At 42.6% G+C, this 22,777-nt stretch overlaps 1 protein-coding gene and 1 pseudogene across 2 annotated transcripts in view; both read left to right on the top strand.

The window, feature by feature from the left end:
- Positions 1-22,777, top strand: part of Garem1 (GRB2 associated regulator of MAPK1 subtype 1) — a 176,223-nt gene that overhangs the window by 90,820 nt on the left and 62,626 nt on the right. The window lies entirely within an intron of this gene.
- Positions 6,083-8,759, top strand: LOC127204715 (AP-3 complex subunit sigma-1-like; annotated as a pseudogene).

Genomic DNA, 22,777 nt, shown 5'->3' with positions numbered 1-22,777 from the left:
TGCCTTTCTTTACTTCCCAGTAGTAACATCAGATCATGAATCCTTAAAGAAATGAATCCGTCCACTGCATCAAAGCCCTCTAAGAAGCATTACAGACACCGCAGAGTTATACTTTACTAATCCCCTAGGCACGTATTAGTCCAGTCAAGTTGACAGTCAACATTGGTCATTGTTAGCTTTCATAGTACCTACTAGAAAGCGCTGTGTAGGCTTCTAGGGAGAAAGTCATCAATATCCTTATCTTTCTGTGAACCACAATAATGACCAGTGTGGCAAGATTCCCCAGGGTGCAATGGTGGCACCAATGTTATAGTGGTAACCAGATACTTTCTGATTTTAATTAAGGCTGGGAGGAAGCATATCTGGCACTGTAAAGCCTACCAAATATTCATGGAGTTCACAGGACTGCTACTACTCTTCTACTGAATAGACATAAATCGATCTATCCTCTAAATTTATATCTCTATACTCAGAGGTGAGTGCAGCTCTCAAGTGTCATCGGTGAACTTTCTTTGTACAGTGGATGGAAATTAACACAGAAACTCACAACTGATGAAAGTGTAGACAGTTAGTGTCAGTGGAGCGCTCTGCCACAAATGGGACCTCTCTAGCCTATTTTCTCACCCCAAGGCTCAGAAAGCATCTTGAAAAAGGGAGTGGAAGGATTATAACAGCCAGAGGTCAGGGAGTCCCAACGTGAAGCTGTATCTTTTGGACATGACAGGACCACTACCCTCATGAACGTGTAGCGGCTAGGCTTGCCTACCCGAGACCCGAGCAAGATCAAGCCAGTCAACATCCTAGCATGAGCCTTCACCCCTAACAGGTGCTATTGATGACTGATGGCTTCTGCTGAAGGGACAGTCAAAGTATATGGGCAGTACAGATTTGACTTGGTGGGTTATTTAAAAGGAAGACACAAAGGGGGGAGGGCTTGGAGTGGTAGGGGGTTCTGGGGTGGTTCTGGGAGAAGCAGCAGTGAAGGGATTGGCTGACTTGGTAATCAGGGGTGCACGAACGGGAATGGAAAAGGGCACTGGTTACCAGATGAGTGAATAAAACACTGTCCTGTAGGCACCAGAATAACTTGTGTGGGAGATCTGAAGACCAAGACCAAGCTGCATGGCCAAGTATTGGCATTTTCTACATCTGACCAGAGTTCTTCTGTGCTCCTCTTCATGCCAGATCCACCACCATAGTTTCTAGTGGTGTTGAAGGTGATAAAAAAAAGTGTGTGTGTGTGTGTGTGTGTGTGTGTGTGTGTGTGTGTGCGTGCGCGCGCACACACGCACATGTGCATGTGTAATTTCTTGAAAATTATGTTTTAAATGCTACAGGTACATGATCATACCTAGAAATGGAGTTCTACACAGATAGAAAGATTAATTAATTATTAGATTGGACCTATTCAAAGTAAACAGATTGTACTTCCTGTCTCCCTATTAGGTTAACCTCCTGGTGTTGATTCTACATGAAGTAAACGGTGCATTTTATAAACTCTCCTAAGAGATGGAAACAGTTTGCAGCCCTTTCTAAAATAATTGGCTACAGTGTTGGGAAATCACAAAATACCGATGTAAAACTCTGTCTCGTAGTAGTATGTTTAATTCCACTTCCTATTAGTTTGCCAGTGCTGAAAATAATAATTCTCTGGAAGCCAAATGGTTGGCTTTGGGGTGTTTATTGACCACCCAAAATTACTTGAGGCAGAGGGCATCTTTTCTGGGAGGCTGGAGGGGAGACAGCTTCAGCCTTAAAAGGATCAGAAGACAGTCGTTCGGGTCCACTAATGAAACTTTAGGCTGTTACCTCACCACCCTGCAGCTAACCAACCAACCATCAAGTCCTTCTGTGTTCCCAGACCTCATAAATGTGAACATGAACAGTATGAGACCTGTGAGTGAGGTCCGCAGTGTAACTGATAAGAGCAAGCCACATGCTTGGGAAAAACAGCCTGAGGAGCAGCAACATACAGGATGGGGGTGGGGGTCTCCAGTCCTTGAAGTCTTTTAGAAGTAGAAAATGCTTACTAAACAAAATCAGAAAATTTTTTGGAAGCAGTTGGAATATAGAAACACACGAACTCTGGTGCCCCATATGTGACCATGTCCCCTGGATGGGGAGACCTGGTGGCACTCAGAGGAAGGATAACAGGCTACCAAGAAGAGACTTGATACCCTATGAGCATATACAGGGGGAGGAGGTCCCCCTCAGTCACAGTCATAGGGAAGGGGAGCAAGGGGAAAATGGGAGGGAGAGAGGAATGGGAGGATACATGGGATGGGATAACAATTGAGATGTAATATGAATGAATTAACAAAATATATTTTTAAAATGACTAAAAACGTTGCAGAAAATTTTTAAAAAAGAAATAGCCAATTGCTTGTTTCATTGAACTTTCCCAGCAAGTAAGATTTTCAGAAGAATGTGTATAAAATGGAGGGCGAGGGGAGAATCAAATATGCACTCGCATGTTAGAAATGAAGGTGGGGAGACATGGAGAAAGACGGGGAGCTCCCACAGTGTGCTGAACCATTTTGAGAGGCTTTTGTGCTTTAGGGTAACAAGAATTAGTAGTAGTTCCATGAATGGACCCCTGTGAAAGCGAGGCAGTCAATCACTTACAGAACTGGCCGTCACCTAGGGAAGGAGCCGTGGTCCCTTTGGCTCTGTTGGAAATTGTTTGGTACAAACACCTAGTATCATTACTCACAGTCCCCAAACCATTTTTGTTACTTGGTCTGAATTCTGTGACCTGACCAAAACAACGATAGAGAGGAAAGATTTGCCTAGCCCCTTCGTCCCACAGTGCTCTGTCACTGTGTGTGGTTTGTTGGTCCACTGCATAGGACATCATGTCTGAGGGAGCTTGTGATAGAACTTTCTCACCTTATGATGGACAGGAAGCAGAGTGGGAGGGAGAACCTCAGGGATCCGGTATCGCCTTCAGAGGCAATTCATCAAGTTAGACCCATCCCCAAAGTTTCCACAAGTGCTCAGCATAGGGACAGGCTTGGCACCAGGCAGTCAGCACATTCGTTTCAGCTGTTTCAGACGTTTCAGTCTGCCTCTGGGCTTCCAAAGGCCCAGATTGACTCTAAACTCAGCCTCCTCAGGGTCTCAGGACGTGGACATAATAGTACAGGCAAAGTCTTTGCCACAGTGTAGCCTAAACGGCCTCTGGTACGACTTCCTGTAAGGTCTTTATCCTGTTTGGACCTTGTGAGCCTGCCCTTCGCTATCTGCATTACTGTAGTGTCTGGTCTCTGGCACTCCCACCAAAATCAACCATGAAGCCAGCTCTGCTTGCAGTATTCCAGGCTTTCCCTAGCCCACTTCTCCAAACGCTCCCGAATTCCTCCCACTAATCATTTCCAACAGCTTGTGAGACAAATAGGTTTAGTCACAGCAGCATCTTGGTAACAGTTTGCTGTCTTAGACTTTACATAACCACTGCCAGAGTGTTAGGGGAGAAATGTTAATTTTGCCCAATGCTTCAGAGCTCTCGGCTTTTCATGATGGGCGTGGTATGGTTAAAGTAGGACTGCTCAACTCTGGGCAGCCAGGATGCCCAGAACCAGGAAGGGATTCCAGGACCAGGTGTTACATCAATAATACTCTCTCCAGACCCCACTTCCTCCATTGGTGCCGCCTCCTAATGTCTCCACCATCTCCCAAAATAGCCCCACCAGCTGGGGACCAGATGTTAATACGCGAGCCAGTGGAGACAGATCACATCCCAACTACAATACTCATAGACTCATACCAGGAGGATCATGGGAGAAGAGAATAGGGTCCACATGAGTGCACGTGCCGGAATATACCATTGTGTAACAGAAAATCAATAGGTTTTTTTTTTTGTTTTTGTTTTTGTCTTTGTCTTAAGACAGGGTTTCACCATGTAGCACTGGCTGGCCTGGAATGCTATATTGTAGACCAAGTTGGTCTCAGAGAGATCTGCTTGGCTTGTTTTGTGCCCCCTCCCTAAGTGTGTGTGTGTGTGTGTGTGATGTCCAGAAACATGGGGGGGGGCAGGGAATTACAGTTGAAACCAGTCAAAGTAAACAATATTTGTCTCTTGGAAGCAAGAATCAGCTAGGAGCCATGGAGGGGCTGCTGTTTTTCTTTTTAAAATTATAAGCCTTAACCCCCTACAATAGGAATCATAAGTGCCCTCCAAAGCACAGCTATTGAAGATGGAGTCCCTAGGGTGGCAATGCGGGTGTTGGTGGTTGTTACATTTAGTGCTTAGGGGGAGGCCTTTGTGTCATTGGGAAATGCCCTTAAAAAGGACTGTGGAACTGTCTCTTGCTCCCTGACTACTCTCCCCTCCCCCCAACCCATGCACTCCTTTGCCAAGGCCCAGAGCAGCAAGAACCAACTAATTATGGACTAGAACCTTCAAGTGTGAAAGCCAAAAATAAACCTTGTCTCCTTATAAGTTCATTAGCTATGGTATTTGTTATAGTAGCAGAAAGCTGACTAACACAAATATCACCTAATTATTACAGCTGTGAGAATGTGTGTTTGGTTAAACAGTAAAGCAGAAGGCAAATTTTGTTGTTTTGTTTCAATAAAAAGCACTACACACCGCTTTGTCTCAGCCTGCGAGTGACACAGTAGGAGGGAGGCAGAATATCGTTCACAGAGGTTTTAATACTATGCCATTGCTGATCCCACACAATCTCAGTCATTTATAGACAAGGGAGCGGCTTGGGCCTCTGGGCCTGCTGCTAGCAGACACATTGTTTTGAATCTACCCTGAATGAGATTTCCACTCCCTCCCGTGACACTGACCTTTTCGTGGCCTGTTGCTTCTGCAGGCAGACATTGATAAGACCACAGTGATTGAAGTAAGTTGACATTCTTCCTGAGGTAATTTGGAAGCAGCACATTGTGGATCACCCAGGATAGCTGTTCCAATATTTTATGTGGGTCGATGCCGTCTTCTTTTTTTTTTTTTTTTAATTTTTTTAATTAATTTATTCTTGTTACATCTCAATGGTTATCCCATCCCTTGTATCCTCCCATTCTTCCCTCCCTCCCATTTTCCCATTATTCCCCTCCCCTATGACTGTTCCTGAGGGGGATTACCTCCCCCTGTATATGCTCATAGGATATCAAGTCTCTTCTTGGTAACCTGCTGTCCTTCCTCTGAGTGCCACCAGGTCTCCCCCTCCAGGGGACATGGCCAAATGTGAGGCACCAGAGTACATGAGAAAGTCATATCCCACTCTCCACTCAACTGTGGAGAATGTTCTGACCATTGGCTAGATCTGGGTAGGGGTTTAAAGTTTACCGCCTATATTGTCCTTGGCTGGTGCCTTAGTTTCAGCGGGACCCCTGGGCCCAAATCTGCCTATCATAATGTTCTACTTGTAGTTTTCTAGGACCCTCTGGATCCTTCTACTTTGCTATTCTCCCATGCTTCTCTCATTTAGAGTCCCAAAAGGATGTCCTCCTTTCTGTCCCAGTTTCCTGGTAAGTGAAGGCTTTCAGTAGAAGAATGGATAAAGAAACTGTGGTACATATACACTATGGAATGCTACTCAGCTATTAAAAACAAGGAATTCCCGAAATTTGTGGATAAATGGATTGAGCTAGAAATGATCATAATGAGTGAGTTAACCCAGAAGCAGAAAGACTCAAATGATATATACTCACTTATATCTGCATACTAGCCCAAGGGGCATGTCCCACGAAAGTCATCTTCTTTTTAAAGGAGAAATTTGGCATGGACAGGGGTTATTTTCACCTATGAACTACATACTAAATGAAATTCTGTTCCTGAAGTCGGGGAGGGGACAATGCATTGAAAGCTCAACTTGCAGCTCCTGGCCAGGGGGAAGAGGAAGCTCTGATTGGTGCCTAGATTAGAAAACCCTGCTGTCAGGGCACCTGCCTGCAAACAGGGATTCAGGACTGAAATGCTGCCCCTGAGACTCCTTGGACTTCCTGTGGGGAGCAGTGCCCCCTTCAGGTAGATTTGATTCCGTGGTTGCGCACCATAAGGTGTCCTGGACAAAAAGCATGCAAGCCTGAAGTGCTCCTCAGAAAGGGCCTCCCTCCACTCTCAGCCGGCATGGCCTTTCCTGTGAGAGTCTTAGCACTCCACATCCAGACTGTCAAAGGTCTCTACATAGGGGTGCGATAACATGCCATCTCTGTGGTCAGCTGGGGGAGTCTTGGGAAGGACTCAGACAACAGCAGGTAGAAACAATGGCCTAAAGAAAGGAGGCAGGGTTTCTGCTCTGGTCAGTAAGTTCATTTTAAAGGATGTTGCCAGAGACCCTTATAAATGTTAAAGCATTAATGGTAACACAGAGACCGTTGCCCACAGAACAGTGTGTCTGAACGGTGCTACTCACTTGGATGTACGTGTCCCACTGTTTCACTTGCTATTTTATTTATAGCTATGACTTACTCGCTGAAATTACTTAAGGCTGCTATGTGCAGAAGATAGCTCTGTTTTGTAGGGGAGGATGCGTGCCTTAGATTGAAGACTTTATTTCCTCTGAGTTTTGGAGAAAGCCATTTTGTAGAGGATGAAAACTACAACGCAGCGCCATAGAGCACTAGGGCAAGCTAATGGGACAGTGCAGGGCTCCTTCTTTCTGTCCGTAATGGCTCTTGATGGCCATTTAGGTCACATTTCCTGAGCAAAACACAGGGATCCAGGGTAGAGAAAGGTGAGATGGGTCTCTGCCATCATAAAGCCAACAGTACAGGCAGTAAGGAAATGCAGCCACTCACAGAGATAAAGGCTTTAAGTGCCAAGTTCAAGGTGTCACGAGGCTTCAGAAGTTGGAGTAAATAGATGTTGTGTCCAGGACAGATCTGTTTGTGGGAGTAACTTGTAAACTGAGTGATACGTAAGGGGAAGGAATTACAGGCAACAAAATCAAGACTGATGGTAACAAAAAATGAGGCAAGACTTCCCAGAAGCACAGGTCCCTCCTCAGCATGGGAAGATTATAGTGGGATCACACTGGGCTATCCTGCCAGGACCAAAAACATCACTAGAAATTCCATTGTAAGACTATAGTCTTAATGCTTATAGATGGGTGTGTGTGTATGTTAGTGTGGTTGTAGGTCATGGAACTAGGAAAGGGAGGGCGATGGAACACATATGACATGACATGATAGCCCATGGGCCTGGAAGGTACAGAGATGAGGAAGAACCAAGGGACGAGAATAAACAAAAACAAATTATATTGGACAATGCCAAAATGAAACCTTCTTCTTTATATGATAATTTTAAAAAATAGTTCAGACTTTTTTAAGTTTAGACCAATTTCTCTGACAAGCATAGTTGCAAAAAATACCATATGTACAGTGGGAAGTTGTTGGTAGAGCAGAACGTTTCAATTTGGATCTTCAATTCATTATAAAAATGTTGCTTTTAGGAAGTCGATGTCACAACCTTGTAAGTTCAAATCTGCTTCTGCTATTGTTCATTGTGTAACTTGGAACAAGAGCCTTCTGTCTAGCACATCCCAGTTGGCTTGATTGTACCATGTCAGGAGGTCAGTGACAGGGAAGACCCTCATGTCGAACCTGCTGGTTGGCAAGTTCTCAGTGGTGGGAGGAGAAGATGTCATACATAGTTACATATCCGAGGGCTTTAAGCAAGCATTAGTAGACAGAGGAGAAGAATAATAAGCTGTTCAGTAAGTAGGAAAAAAATAGAAAAATTTGTTCCAAGAATCAGAAGCATGTGCTTATGAATTATTTGTGATTTTAAAAAACTAAAAAACCAGCCGGGCGGTGGTCGCGCACGCCTTTAATCCCAGCACTCGGGAGGCAGAGGCTTGTGAATCGCTGTAAGTTCGAGGCCAGCCTGGTCTGCAAAGTTAGTCCAGAACAGCCAAAGCTACACAGAGAAACCTTGTCTCAAAAAACAAACAAACAAACAACAACAACAAAAAAAACCCCTACAAAACCATAGCAGTAAAACTTGGGTGATTTTGCTTCTTTTATTCTGGGTGGTTTTACTCTGTAGAGTTATAAGATTGAACACTCAGGGGGCAGCGAGCTCCCGGAGGTGAGGCTCACATGCCCGCCCCCGCCCTGACCCCAGTGCCCGCCCAGTCTGCCCGGCCCACCCAGTGATCAAGGCCATCCTCATCTTCCACAATCATGGGAAGCCATGGCTCTCCAAGTTCTGTCAGCCCTATAGTGAAGATACACAACAGCAAATCATCAGGGAGACTTCTCACTTGGTGTCTAAGCGCGACAAGAATGTTTGTAATTTCCTAGAAGGAGGGCTGTTAATTGGAAGGTCTGACAAGAAAGTGATTTATAGACATTATGCAACACTCTATTTTTTCTTCTGTGTGGATTCCTCAGAAAGTGAACTTGGCATTTTAGATCTAATACAAGTATTTGTGGAAACGTTAGACAAATGTTTTGAAAATGTCTGTGAGCTGGACTTAGTATTCCATGTAGACAAGGTTTACAATATTCTTGCAGAAATGGTGGGGGGGGGGATGGTATTGGAGACCAGCGTGAGTGCGATTGTTACACAGACTGATGCACAGAATAGACTGGAGAAATCTGAGGCTGGCTTAGCGGAAGCTCCAGCCCTGCTGTATCCGCTGTAAAGAATATGAACCTTCCTGAGGTCCCAAGAAATATTAACATTGGTGACATCAGTATAAAAGTGCCAAGCCTGCCCTCTTTTAAATAAAATATTTAAAAGGCCACTCCCAGGTAAAATGCAGAGGGAAAGTCAACTAAGTTTACCATGCAGTTGTTTACCAAAAGAGAGGAGAGTGTGAACTTTGCTCTTGGATTTAAGTCAAGGTACTGTATAGATGCTGTAAAAAGTCAGTATGGAAGTTCAGTGTTGCTTTTCTTGCTCAGTGATTTTAAAGAAATTGAGTAGTTCCAGCATGATTTTTTTTTCTTTTCTTAATTGCATTCCTATGCCCACATAAGGCATGCCTCTATGTATTGGCTATTACAGTGATTGGAAAAGTGAGATGTTTCTTTAATTATGTACAAGCCAAGATGTTGATGTTTCGCATGGATCACAGTGCAGGATTCTCTAATTCTTCTGCTGTTCATCGCATTTGTTATTTAAAGAACCAAGTGTGTTACACGAAAACATGACCTTTTCCTTAGTTTAAATAAACTCAAACTATGGCACCAGCCAAGGGCAATAAATCCAGTTAACTTCAAACCCCTACCCAGATCTAGCCAATGGACAGGACATTCTCCACACTTGACTTACACATGAACTCTGATGCCCCATATTTGACCATGTCCCCTTGATGGGGAGGCCTGGTGGCACTCAGAGGAAGGACAGCAGGCTACCAAGAAGAGATTTGATACCCTATGAGCATATACAGGGGGAGGAGGTCCCCCTCAGTCACAGTCATAGGGGAGGGGAGTAAGGGGAAAGCAGGAGGGAGGGAGGAATGGGAGGATACAAGGGATGGGCTAACAGTTGAGATGTAATATGAATAAATTAATAAAATATATTTTAAAAAATAAAATAAATAAAACATTAAAAAATAAAAATAAAAAAATAAACTCCAAGGTAACTGAGGAAAGAAAAAATAAATAAAAAAAGGTTGAACACTCAGAAGAAAACAAACTGGAGCCTATGTGTGAATGGCCATCAGACACAGTCAAAAACCCCCACATATAATTGTAAAAACAGGGGAAAATCGCTAACCTGGCCTATTTCATGGTCACTCGTCCTCTCCCTATTTTGCTTCTTAAAACAAACCAAGAAGCCAGATGTTCAGCTGCCTGAGATGACAGCTATTTCCTTTGAAATCCTGAATGAAAGAATAAGTGCCTGTCCAGAGCAGCAAGGTCCCTGCCGAAGGTAAGCGTGACCCGGTGCAGGCATTTAGCCGTGGTCACAGGAGTGTTGCTCATGGCGACAAAGAGCACTCATGGACATTAATGGCCCCAAATAAGCCTTCTGAGATGAGTGTACATGGAATTTTCCTGTTCTACTGTACCAAATGTTCTTTACTTTCCAGTGATTGTATTGACCTAAATAGTATTCACCTTGGTAGCCTTGTAACCTTTAAGGGTGGCTTAAAAATCCCCCATTTTGTTCATAGACTATCTTCCACCCAACACACTCCTTTATGTTCTTTCTGTTTTTAAGTGTCAAAACAAAAGAGGAAAAGGTCCCTCCTCCTGTATTTACAAATGGCGAGATAAAATCAGTAATTTCTATTTACTGTTTCAAAAGAAGAAAGTGAAATATGGGCTGGGAGCATATCTCAGTAGGCCTTTGGTTGAGTCCCCTCATGAGAGATGAAGGGAGATAAAAGGAAAGAAAATTCTGTTGTGTTTGTTCGATTTCATCTTACTATATTGTTAGTAACTAAAATACATGAGTATAAAGCTAGTGTTTTGACACTTTACTTTCCAGTCTTGACACTTTGAAGTAAAGTTTCTAAGTGATTATCATAAATGGAAATACACACAAAATAGCTGTACTTACAAAATCTTGTCACAAAAGAAAATTTCATTGTACAAAATTGGGGTTCTAGGTGATACTATTTTGTTGGGATTTTTTTAAAGAATTGCAGATTTGTAAAATTGTTCACCTACTAAAGATTTTGATAAAAAGATACTGTAATTAAACATGGGGTCTTCCTTTTAATAATGATCACAGAATAGACTTCTATTAAATTTCTTCATTCTGTATCTCACACCCCGTTTTTATCATTGTAACAACAAATTTTCATGTGCAGTTTTCTAAAACCAAGTCCCTGACACAGTGATGTCTTAACTGATCATCAGGCAGGTACCACAGATGCTTCTGTCACTCCCTCTGCTTTCCAGCATGATTTGCTTTTCTGGTTTCTCACAAAACATTCAAACATTCACTGAATAAAAAGAAAGTCAGCAAAGAGGAAGGCGCTGTTTAATCTGGAGTGTCTGCAGAACCCCGGAAGCCGGAAGGGGTCATAAGAAGGAGAGTATGGAAGGGGTCTTCGGGGGGATAGGGGCTTGTGCAGCGTACATGGTGTCAAAGTTGAAGAGGGAGGAATATTGGGGATTGGAGGAAGACACTGAATGGGGTGTCAGAAGGACTAATGACTGTTCTGCCAGTCAGGGGGAGGGGGACACTGGGCTGTCTTGTGCATAGGCTGTCTCTCTCACCCTTCCTCATCTTCCATCTCCACTTCTTTCTCACAGCCGTCCTATAGCCCATTCTGTATGACCATGATGCCCAGTCTCTCAGGGCTGGAGAGATGGCTCAGCAATTAAGAGCACTTCCTGCTCTTCCAAAGGACGCAAGTTTGGTTTCCAGTGGCTCATAACTGCCTGTAACGCCAGGTCCAAGAGAATCCAGTGCCTTCTTCTGGCCTCTGTGGGCACCCACACATAGAACACTCACTCACAAAGACATACACACATACAAAGAAATGAAAGTAAATCTTTTTTTTAAAAATTCTCTAATTTTGTCTTTCTTGTAGTGTTAAGTAGTCCATCTGCCATTCATGTGAGATTTCAACATAGACAATAGGAAGCAAATGTGGACAGGCTGCAAACTCTGATACTAAATTACTTTTTTTTTTTTTTTTTCACTTTTGCCACCACCTTGTACTGCTAACAAATGTGTCAGTTTAGAATGATTTGCATATGTTATCTGTGCTTCTTTTGGCTTGGCCAGTATTCATGAGTTTAGCTGCCCAACATCAGCCAAGTGGACAGACATGTTATATTAATACTTATATGTTCTAGTTAATCAACTTACTCATAAAAGATTCTCAGGCCCTTTTCTTGACTTTGAGAATTCACCACCTCACTTCCTGTCGCCATTGGAGTGTTTTCCAGCCTCCCATTGATTCTGAGTCGTAAGGTTCCAGATTTCCTAGCTGGTGATTCTACGTGCATAGAATTGTCCCAGAAAGTGCTGTGGAAGCTACTTGGCACAGGTACTGTGATTTAGTGCGTTAAAGTTGTCTTCCCTTTCTGACTCACCTTGTCTCTTCACTCTTGATCTACGGGTAAATGTTTCTTCTACGTCAGTGTGCTTTTGCCATGCAGCTCAGAAGTCAAAGCCTTTGGTCAGAAAAGGTCCTAATCAAATGAAAAAAAAAAATGCTCTGTGTGAGTAACTCGGGGACTTGAGGTGTGACACACCAGTCTTCTAGCACTAGCACTTGGGCGCAGATCAGAGAGGTTGCCTGTGGGGCTGGAGAGATAGCTCGGTTGATAAAGTGCTTACTTACTGAACAAGCATGAGGACCCGAGTTCAAGTCCCCTGCTCCCATGTGGAAGGTGCAATACAGTAGTGTACAACTAAAACCCCACCACTGGGGCAAAGACAGGAGTACCCCTGGGGCTCAGTGGCTAGGTTTTCCTCCCAAAATGCAGAGCTCCTGGTTCAGTGAGAGGCTCTTTTTTACTCCCTCGTTATTTGTTCATTCACTCTGCATCCTGGTCTTAGCCCTATCCCTCCTCTCCTCTCAGTACCTCCCTCCCTCTATTCCTCAGAAAAGGGGAGCCCCCTTCCCATCACCCCAGCTCTTCAAGTGACATCGGGACTTAGAATGTCCTCTTCCCCTGTGGCCTGGCAAGGTAGTCCCTCCAGGGGGGTATGATCAAAGAGCTGGGAACAAAAATCCATGTCAGGATTGCCTGTGGGACTGGAGAAATTCCTCAGTTGATAAAGTGCTTATTGCGCAAGCGTGAGGACCCGGGTTCAGGTCCCCAACACCATGTAGAAGATGCAGTACAGTAGTGCGCAACTGAAACCCCACCACTGCTCCCATTGCTAGAAGTCCCACATGAAGCCTAAGCTGCCCACCGGCTACATCTGTGTAAGGGGCCTATGTCCATGTAAGGGGCCTAAGTCTAGTCATGTATGGTCCTTACTTGGTGCTTCAGTCTCAGCAAGCCCCTCTGTGCCCTGGTTAGTTGGTTCTATTGGTCTCCTTGTGGAGCTCCTGTCACCTCCAGGTCCTTTCCCCCTCCCTCCCACCTTTCACAATGCTCCCTACACATCGCCCAGTGTTTGACCGTGAGTCTCAGCATCTGCTTCAAAGCACTGCTGGGTGGAGGGGGTGCTCTGTCTTGAAAAGTAAGGCGCAAAGTGATCGCAGCACCAGACACGTGTCTCTGGCCTCCATATGCACACCCTCTCATGCTCACATGTACGTGCATGTACTGTGCATACACACAAACATTGGCTACACTCTAAGCAGAAAAGCTAGCACAGCAGTCAATAGTAATTGCAAAGCTAAACACCTCTTTTACATGGAGGAACTGTCACTGAAGAGTAAGCTGGTGAAGGAAGCAGCCTACAGTGGACTCTCAGAAGACACTCGGTGGAAATGAATGTTTCTGGCTACATTATCATCTGATCAGAATTTTTGGTACATTTCTTACAATAGCAACACTTAAAGATATTAATGTAACAAGTAGAATAAATGTCAGTGATAAAAGGTTGTGCACCCAGATTCTCATTGTCTTGTTAAAATATTGACACCTGACCTCTGTAAGAACTCAATATTCTCTCATCAAACAAAAGGTGTAAGACGCAAAGCAGGGCATGAGGAGGAAAAGTACAAACTGCAAGATATGCTTGTGTGAAATGTCACTGTGAAACACGTTAGTGTGTACGGTTAGTGGGCACTACTAATTTTAATGAACAATTCCATTCTCCTGCCGTCTAGTGACGATTGGGACACTCATAGTTGGAAGATGTATGTGCTTGTTATGTTTAGGTGCCTCCATGTTCTGTGTGTACCACTTACCTGCATCTTAGTGGCAACCGCAGCAGGGAGTTGGTGAGAACGGCTGTGTCCCACGGCCATGGTTAGGATGCTCCTTCCAATCCAGATCCCTGATGGGCCTGGAACATCTCCTGTGCATCTCCTCTATTTTAGCTGTGCCTCGCCTTCTCCCCAACAGTGCGGCCAATCACCTCTTTACCCCTAACTCCCTGGCTCGGCCCCTGGCCTCCTGAAGCTGTCCTTTCTAGAGGTCACCTCCAGTCCCTCTTGCGGTCCAAGCCACCCATGAGCCTCCAATTGACACTAGCAGTGAAAAGATTCCCTCTGGGGCACAACAGGGGTCTTACCCCGACTGGACTTAGCTGTGGTGCAGTTCCCAGTGTTCTGTTGTGATGGTACTTGGCACTATGCTTCCAATCAGGGCTTTTGTGCTAATCTTGCAACTTAATCCTCGCCTGTAACTCTGTGCCCCTGGGAAAGTGCTAAAGTTTTAAAGCAACTGGCTAAGAAGCGAACTTTGAGAATACCACACTTCTGCCATGCGTGTCTGCCCCCTTCTGATAAGGCTGTGTGCCTCACAGCTGCTGAGAACTTTGTTTGCAGTTGGAGGTGGGGGAAAGAGGCCTTGAGAATTTGAAATTCTAAAAGCACTTTGTAATCATTTTAATTTATGTGACTCCTCCATTTAATTTTGGGCATAGTGAATTTTTGTAGAAAGCATTTATTTAGCATATGTAATTCCTTAAGTCTGCATATCAGCAGCTGTGTACCCCCATGGAGGAAAGGAAGATGCTTTCCACGGGCATTTCTTCTTAACGTGGAAACTAATATTTCAATCCACCTTTTCAGAGATTAAGTTACGTTGCAAAATTTGAGTGAGTGTGTGTGTGTGTGTGTGTGTGTGTGTGTGTGTGTGTGTGTGTGTGTGTGTGTGTGGTTTCTGTCCATGTAGGGAGATGGAGAGATGGACTGTGGTGCCAGAGATACTTATGTTTTCATTATTCAGGGTGTTACTTTGAATATTTGCAGCAGGGTGTTAGATAGTTAACACTATCTTCAAGTCATTTTCTGCACACTTGTCTTGGTCTGGATTCTTTTTTTCCAATTTTTAAATTATTTTTTCTTTGTTTACATATACATTTATATTATTGCACATATATACAATAAACTACCTACAGCAAGAAGAACCGTGAAACAATCGGGAATTATATAAATGTTATATTCATAGTGTTTGGGCTATTTGTATTTAGCAGCCTTAAAGAAAACATCTTTCCTATCTTGGTGTATCTAAAATTCTGAATGTAAACCAATATCTATCATATCTCATCTTTATCAACTTAAAACATCTATCTAGACCTAAAAACATCTTCACCCCTAAACAACTAAGCTTAATTGTAAAACTAAACTATCTGGTCTTCAACCCCATCAGAGACTTAGGAAGGAATAAAATTAATTACCTGAGTAGACAGGAAGTACAAGTTAGCAGCTTCCAAAATGAGAAAATGACAGAGATAGTTTGCTGCCCAGTCAGTCACCTGAAACTCTTTCTAACATTGGAGCGTCATCTTCAGCCTTCTGGCCCAATATATCTGACAGACATATTTGTGAGGCAGGAACTATTGAGGACTTGCTTACCCTGTCTTGGCAGAGTTTGGCCATTGACTCTGCCTGCATGCACTGGGAAATTTGGCTGAGCTGTGTGAAACCCCCGTCGTGTGGGGCCCTTAACCACTGAGCCAGCTCTCCAACGCTGTCGCTGTCCTGCGGGCCATTGAAGGTGCCCTCCAGTGCTCTTTGTGGACCGCCTGGCATTTCTGGGTTACACAGGAGCTGAGCTGTTACCATAGTTGCTGTTCTGCTTTCATCAGTAGTTTTACATCAGCCTCCTCCACTGGTAAACTTGAGTCAGATTAGTGAGTAATAAATCTAAAGATAACCTTTTAAAACTATTGGAGAGCCAAGAAAGCGAATATATAATTACGACTTAAAAGGCCGCATGACTAAGACATTCGAACGCATTTCATATGGAACAGTCTTCTTTTCTAGCTCAAATGGATGAAAATTACTTCCTAGTTCAACATGCATCATTAATTACTTTACTCTTTTAAAGCCTGGTGATGGGATACATATCTGTAGACATGAAAAAGACCGAAAGATCAGAAGTTTAACCAGAATACTAAAATTAGTTTAAGGTACAGGTTTCCTAGAGAAATTGCTGAGCCCCTCCCCCCATATTTGCCCTATATTTCCTAGTATTAAACACAGCCACAGTACGAAAGAAATACATGGTATCCTTATCAAAAGGTAGAAACTTGTCTCGTAAGTTGACTTTTTTTTAAAGCATCATTCTTTACATTCCTGATGGGCCATAAAATTTAATGTGAAACAGAAATGAAAAACATAGGGCATTTGGATTTCATATGTGTTCTTAGGCCAGAAGACTGCTGTTCAGCTTGCTTCTACAGTTTGCACTTTGATGTCTCAGTAACTCTTTTCATTTTATCACATGGGGTAGGAATGAAAACTTCAATTTATCATCCAAGAAAAGACTCTTTAAAGCAATTCTCAATCAATAAGAGTTTCACTTAGCTACTTTTTAAACTGCATCTAAATGCACTTTCCATATGTCCCAGGGAGAAAGGGTCTTTTCTTCAGTGTGAAATACTATGAGGTAGCTTGCAAATATAATCAGAAATACCATGAGTTTAAATAGAGATGCTTATACTTATTTCTACCTAATTTAATTATCTTTGGGACCAGATTAAATATGTGAAAATACTCTTGAGTATATTTTGTCTTGAAAATATTTTATCTTTAATTTTGAAGCTGTTTTATACTACTCAAAATTCACAAACATTTATAAAGTATGTTGTTCATTGCCTATACTGTGTTCTTCTTGAGTATATTTTTAAAGTACATATGTTAATATTTGCCAAATTTCTAATCAGTGTAATGATGCTTCTATTAGAGTTGTGTTTTAATTTCTTACTTTCCTAACTATAAAGTAGTTCTGTTGCTTTCATAAATAGATTTTTATGCCTCCTTGTGTCAGGTGAGAGTGTTAACTATTTTATTGGTCTTCTTTCTTCCTCTTCTCAACTCCTCCCCAACACATGCACACTTTCAGTATCTGCACATGGCAAGTGTCCCTTGCACGCATCTGTTTGTTGCCAAGGTGTAAATCAGAAGACCCAGGCTTCTTTCTCCCACTTCAATCACAAGGCTCCGTCTGCTTTGGCCCCTTGGAGCCCTGCCAGCGTTGTCATGATGATGTCAGTTGACCAGGAATGTTCACATTTCTCATGCTGCGCTCACTCCACATTCTCTGACTTGAGCAAATGTCCTTTTAGAGCTCACTGGAGACCCAGGGTTGGATCATAAAAGCCTGACCTGTTTGTGTGCCTGCCCTTCATGTGCTACCTTTCAAAATCAGGGATCCAATTTTTTTTAAAGCAACTTGATGATTTACAAACCCACATGACAACTATCTTCTTTTGTTGATCAAGAAAATAATCACCAGCAGGTTATCAAGCTTTGAAGCCAGTGACCCTTTATTAGTGTACTAAGTTGGACATTTTTAAGTTCAATATTCTCTTACTCAGCAAGTATTTACATTATACATCCACACTGATAATAGATTTTCACTTACTTTATTTTTTTTTTTCATCCCAAATAGCAATGGCATATACTTAATGGGGGGAAGTAATTTCTGTCATGGAATATTGTCCTCAGTCTATAGAATTCTCACGCAGCTTTCAGCATTTCTTGGTTCTTGCCCAGCTCATTGATAACCACTAGGTAATATTTCTAGTCAGTTAACAATTTTGACCTGTAAACCATAAATATCTTTCAAACCTGGATAACTACTGAAAACTGTTCATAGAGTTGGCTATGGCTGGAAGGGGCCATTGAACCCTGGACCACACCTTACCCTACTCAACAGATGCCTCATGCTTGTTGTAAAAACCGTGGTTGAAATGTGTGCAAGCGCAATTTTACGGGCTTTTAGAAAACAACGCTGTAAGATAAAACCCAGTCTTTTTCACACCTGTTACATCTGAACTAATTAGCCCATGTAATTAGAAACACTGTGTGTAATTCTAACTCTGACATGGCCCCTATAGAACATGGAGTCTGACTAAAATTTTACAGGTACGCTTTAGGTCTCTGAGTGCTTGTGGGTAGGATAAATGAGTTAAACTGTGCTGAACATTGCAGATTCTGTGAACTGAGTTCATCCTCAGAATTCTTTGTAAATGTCCAATAAACATTGTTTGCTTAAACTTGTTAGTTAATGCACACTAACGGCCTGATTGACCTTAAAAATGAAATGCCAGTATATACTTATGCTGTAAGCATATTTAATTTTTATGTTCTCTTATTTGAATAAGGAAATTATATACTTACACAGAAGGAAGAAGAACAAGACTTTTCTTGACTGTTACTTTTTCAATTGGCCCTTGATGGCAGAGACTCACATTGTGTATTGCCTGCCTTCCATTTCTCTTAGGCAAAGGAGGATTGTAAATAGTTTCCCTTTAATCCTTAAGTTTTGATTCATTTAAAATAATGGAACTTCTTGAGGCAGAAGCTAGCCCAGACACTAAGACAATGTCAGTCAGACAGAAGCCTTGCCTTTTGTCCTCTGTTCTCATTGAACAGTGTAATGACTTTTGACAAGATTCCAATTCATAAATTTAAACCATTGTGAATTTTATGTTTAATCCTCCTCTTACTGCTCAGGGTAAATGTATCCTTTTGGTAATTTTTAGAGTGTTCCTTTGTGGCTTTTTATAGAAATTTCAAAACAAGTTAAGCTAGGCAAATTAAAGTCTAGTTGAAGACAGAGATTTTTAAAATCCTATTTTAAGAAATAATTGCAGATTCTAGAAGCAGTTTCCAAATTAGCAAGGAGGATTCGATCAACATTCCGTCTCTGACTGAGAACACCTACCTGCATTGTCTAGAATTCCAGGGAAGTTGCCAGAGCTAGTGAGGTACCTGAGTCCCAGTCAGCGCCAGAAATCTGGATCCTACCTTCCTCAAAATGTCTTAGGATTCCTTAGGATGATGGCTTCCATCGGTTGCTTAGGTGTGCTCTGCCAGGGAACCAGGAAGCTTTAAATTAGTTGGAGTAAAAGAACAACAGACCTGTCCACTGCTCCATGCTGGCGTGCTATGGTAGAGACAGCTGTTGTGTTTGCCAAGGGACCGCTGTTGTGACTCCGTTATGCTCTCTTCTCTGACCTCTATTGAGTGCATAAAATACACAAGGTTTGGTTGGTTGGCAAGTCTTAGGCACATCTACCATCGGTGTTGGTATCATGTACCTTACAACATTTCCTAGAGAAAGATCGTGTTCCCACTGCCGAGGAGTATCCTCATTGATCATCCTCTCTGGCTCAACTCCAACACGGTTCTCATGGGTCGCCATCTTAAAGGACACTGTTCTGTGTTTGCTTTCATGTGCCAAATTACAGTCTCCAGCATGAGCCCGAGGGCATGCCCAGTCCTCTTCACCAAGCGCATGGGTTGATTCCCTTGGCTACAGAACATCACTTTTCTTGACTAGTGGTTTTCTTTTCCTTTCTTTCTTTCTAATGCTCTTGCTGCTAAGACAAAGTAATTCCACTTTGTCCTTAACTATCTTCAGAATCATTTGCTCTTCTGCCATTGTGTATACAGGACTACCACGTGACATCACAGTGTGTGCGACATGCTTCATAAGTCAAGAGCTCTGTGGCAGGTTTATATGCAGATGCCTGGAGATTCCGTTTCCAAGCAGAAATGCAGTATGAACAAAGCAGAGACTGGAGGTTAGATTGAACCAGCTAGCTTCTTCTTAGCCCTGAAGATCCACTCTTCTCTTTTGCGGAAAGTTCTTTGCAGACCTGTAGCTGTTAACGCTACACCTGCTTTTTGAGAACCTTGTTAAGAGTTTTTAAATCACAATCTCTTAAGTCTCCAAAACCCAAGATCCTGCACCCCTCCACTTTTCAGTGTCTCATATACCAAGGAGTAATAATTTTAATTTTTTCTTAATTTCCAAGACACTGATGTATTTAAAAATGAACAGAACAATGAGCCCTCTGTTCTTGATCCACCAGAACAGAGCCCAGACCCTTGCGTTGTATTGGAAGCATACAATTGTACGTATCCTGAAACAAGAGAAACATTGGCCATGGTGCAGGAACTTTTTCACATTGTAATTTACCTCTGATAATCTCTATCAGTTTCTAAGAAAATTTTACTTTCTATTAAGGAGACATTTATGAAATGTGTAAGAAAATTCCTATTAAAATGGACTGGTTAGGCTCTTTGTATTGGTAGAGTTAAACCAGTAAAGGCCAATATTTTTATATAAAGATTTACTGAAACATTTGTGTGTACTTGTTATATTTAAAAGTATCACTTTGTGAAATTATGGTTCTTTTCCAGCTGTCTTCAATTGGGCTGATGATGATGAAAATGATGTTGCCGTCACCTTTTGATAAACATGGCAGAATCTGTGGGAACTGGAGGCTTAAGCTCAAGTCAGAGTTAACAACACCAGCCCAAAGTGTCGGCTCTGTCTGAAAGGAAGGCACATGCAATTTTAGACAATGGAGATGATTAGATACTACACTGAAGGCCATCTGAATTGGCTGCAGGACCCTGTCCTGCCATCAACAGTAGGATCAACTCTCAGAACTCAAACCCAGGTCAAGTTGTCCCCTGTGTCATTTTTATCAAATTGGTGATGTGATCCTCAGCCAGAAACTCATCACCAGCTTTTCATCCTGAGAGTCAAATAAACATTTGCTTGTCTGGACAGAATTCAGCAGAAGTGGGCATTTCCTGTGCTTGTTGCTAATATGGCCAAATTAGTTTCACCTTATCATGACTGTGGCTCGAAGATGCCACCAACTTGCACTGTGTTCCTGTTTTTCAGTCTACTTGAAGGGCTTGGTGAAGACACAATGGAGTTAATTTTCCCTTTTAGCTTCTTCTATGTCATCAATTTTTTTATCCTATGGAATTTTCATTGAATGATATCTGGTAATCAGTTCAGTATGTTTCTCTCTCTCTCTCTCTCTCTCTCTCTCTCTCTCTCTCTCTCTCTCTCTCTCTCTCTCTCTGTGTGTGTGTGTGTGTGTGTGTGTGTGTGTGTGTGTGTGTGTGTGTGTGTGTGTCTCTCTCTTTCAAGATGACAACCTGGCTTAGATTTCAGCAGTGGTGGCCTGTGAGTCACTGTTGTCAGTAGTAATACTGGGATCCTAATACTGATATCACAAAGTGCATGGACAGCCCCTTTTTGTGGTCTTCGGTTAATGTGTCCCCTGGACAACCCAGAATTTAGTGCCCTCTATGAAGACCTGCTCTGTTGAGACATTATGATTGTCTAGCTTGCTCATAGATTATCGACAATTTTATCATAGGCTACTCATTGGCTTTCTGACCTGACCCTGCAGCATCAAAATGTGTACATTTTATGTACCTATTAAGTGTATGCATATGTTTTATCATTTGGCAGTGTTTTGTTTTGACAAGCTTATTAAACTAGAAACTTTAAGCATAACATTTCACCCATATGATTTAATTCCAATGGATTATTCAAATAATTGGGTTCTTTTAGATGTATCAGGTCACTGTAGACTCAGCATGGTGAGCCGTTGACTTTGTACTATTGGATATAACCATTGATAATTTCCCTCTGTATAATCTGGTCTGTTCCATAAAAATCCAGACATCAATGCATTACCTAGATCTCTGCAAGTTCCAGCCTGTGTCTAAACAGGCTCCCAGCAGGTCAGTAGATATTTTGCCAAGCCTAAGCAGAAATGATATCATTGGTCAGCATTACCAGCCATTTTGAGACGCTTTCGAAGGTGCTCAATTTTTAAGGACAGGGCCAGTAAGACCTAGTTTTTTGGGGAGAGGTTTTTAATATTTTATTAATCTATTTATATTATATATCAATTGTTAGCCCATCCCTTGTATCCTCCCATTCCTCCCTCCCTCCCGCTTTCCCCCTACTCCCCTCCCCTATATCTGTGACTGAGGGGGACCTCCTCCCCCTGTATATGTTCATAGGGTATCAAGTCTTTTCTTGGTAGCCTGCTACCCTTCCTCTGAGTGCTACCAGGCCTCTCCATCAAGGGGACATGGTCAAAAATGGGGCACCAGAGTTCGCATGAAAGTCAGACCCCACTCTCCACTCACTGGTGGAGAATGTCCTGTCCATCGGCTAGATCTGGGTAGGGGTTCAAAGTTTGCTGCATGTATTGTCCTTGGCTGGTACCATAGTTTGAGCAGGACCCCTGGACCCAGATCCGCGCATCATAATGTTCTTTTAGGGTCCTTCTATTTCCTCATTCTCCCATGCTTCTCTCACCCAGAGTCCCAATAAGATGTCCTCCCCTCTGACCCGCTTTCCTGATACTTAAGACTTTCATGGGACATGCCCTTTGGGCTAGTGTCTCAATATAAGTGACTATATACCATTTAACTCTTTTTGCTTCTGGGTGAACTCACTCATTATGATAATTTCTAGTTCAATCCATTTGTCCACAAATTTTGGGAATTCCTTGTTTTTAATAGCTGAGTAGTATTCCATAGTGTAAATGTACCACAGTTTCTTTATCCATTCTTCTACTGAGGGACACGTAGGCTGTTTCCATGTTCTGGATATTATGAATAAGACAGCTGAACATGGTTGAGTATATGTTCCTGTTGTGTGGTAGAGCATTTTCTGGGTATATTCCAAGGAGTGGAATAGCTGGGTCTTGAGGAAGCCCTATTCCCAGTTTTCTGAGAAAGCGCCAGATAGATTTCCACAGTGGCTGTACTAGTTTGTATTCCCACCAGCAATGAAGGAGTGTTCCTCTGTCTCCACATCCTCGCCAGCATGTGGTGTCACTTGAATTTTTGATCTTAGCCATTCTGATGGTGTAAGGTGGAATCTTAGTGTCGTTTTGATTTGCATTTCCTTGATGACTAAGGAGGTTGAGCATTTCTTTAAGTGTTTCTCAGCCATTTGATATTCCTCTGTTGAGAATTCTCTGTTTAGTTCCAAGCCC

This window comes from Acomys russatus, chromosome 20 (assembly GCF_903995435.1).
Source record: "Acomys russatus chromosome 20, mAcoRus1.1, whole genome shotgun sequence".
NCBI classification, from domain to species: Eukaryota; Metazoa; Chordata; class Mammalia; order Rodentia; family Muridae; genus Acomys; species Acomys russatus.
This window is presented reverse-complemented; position numbering and strand designations above follow the sequence as displayed.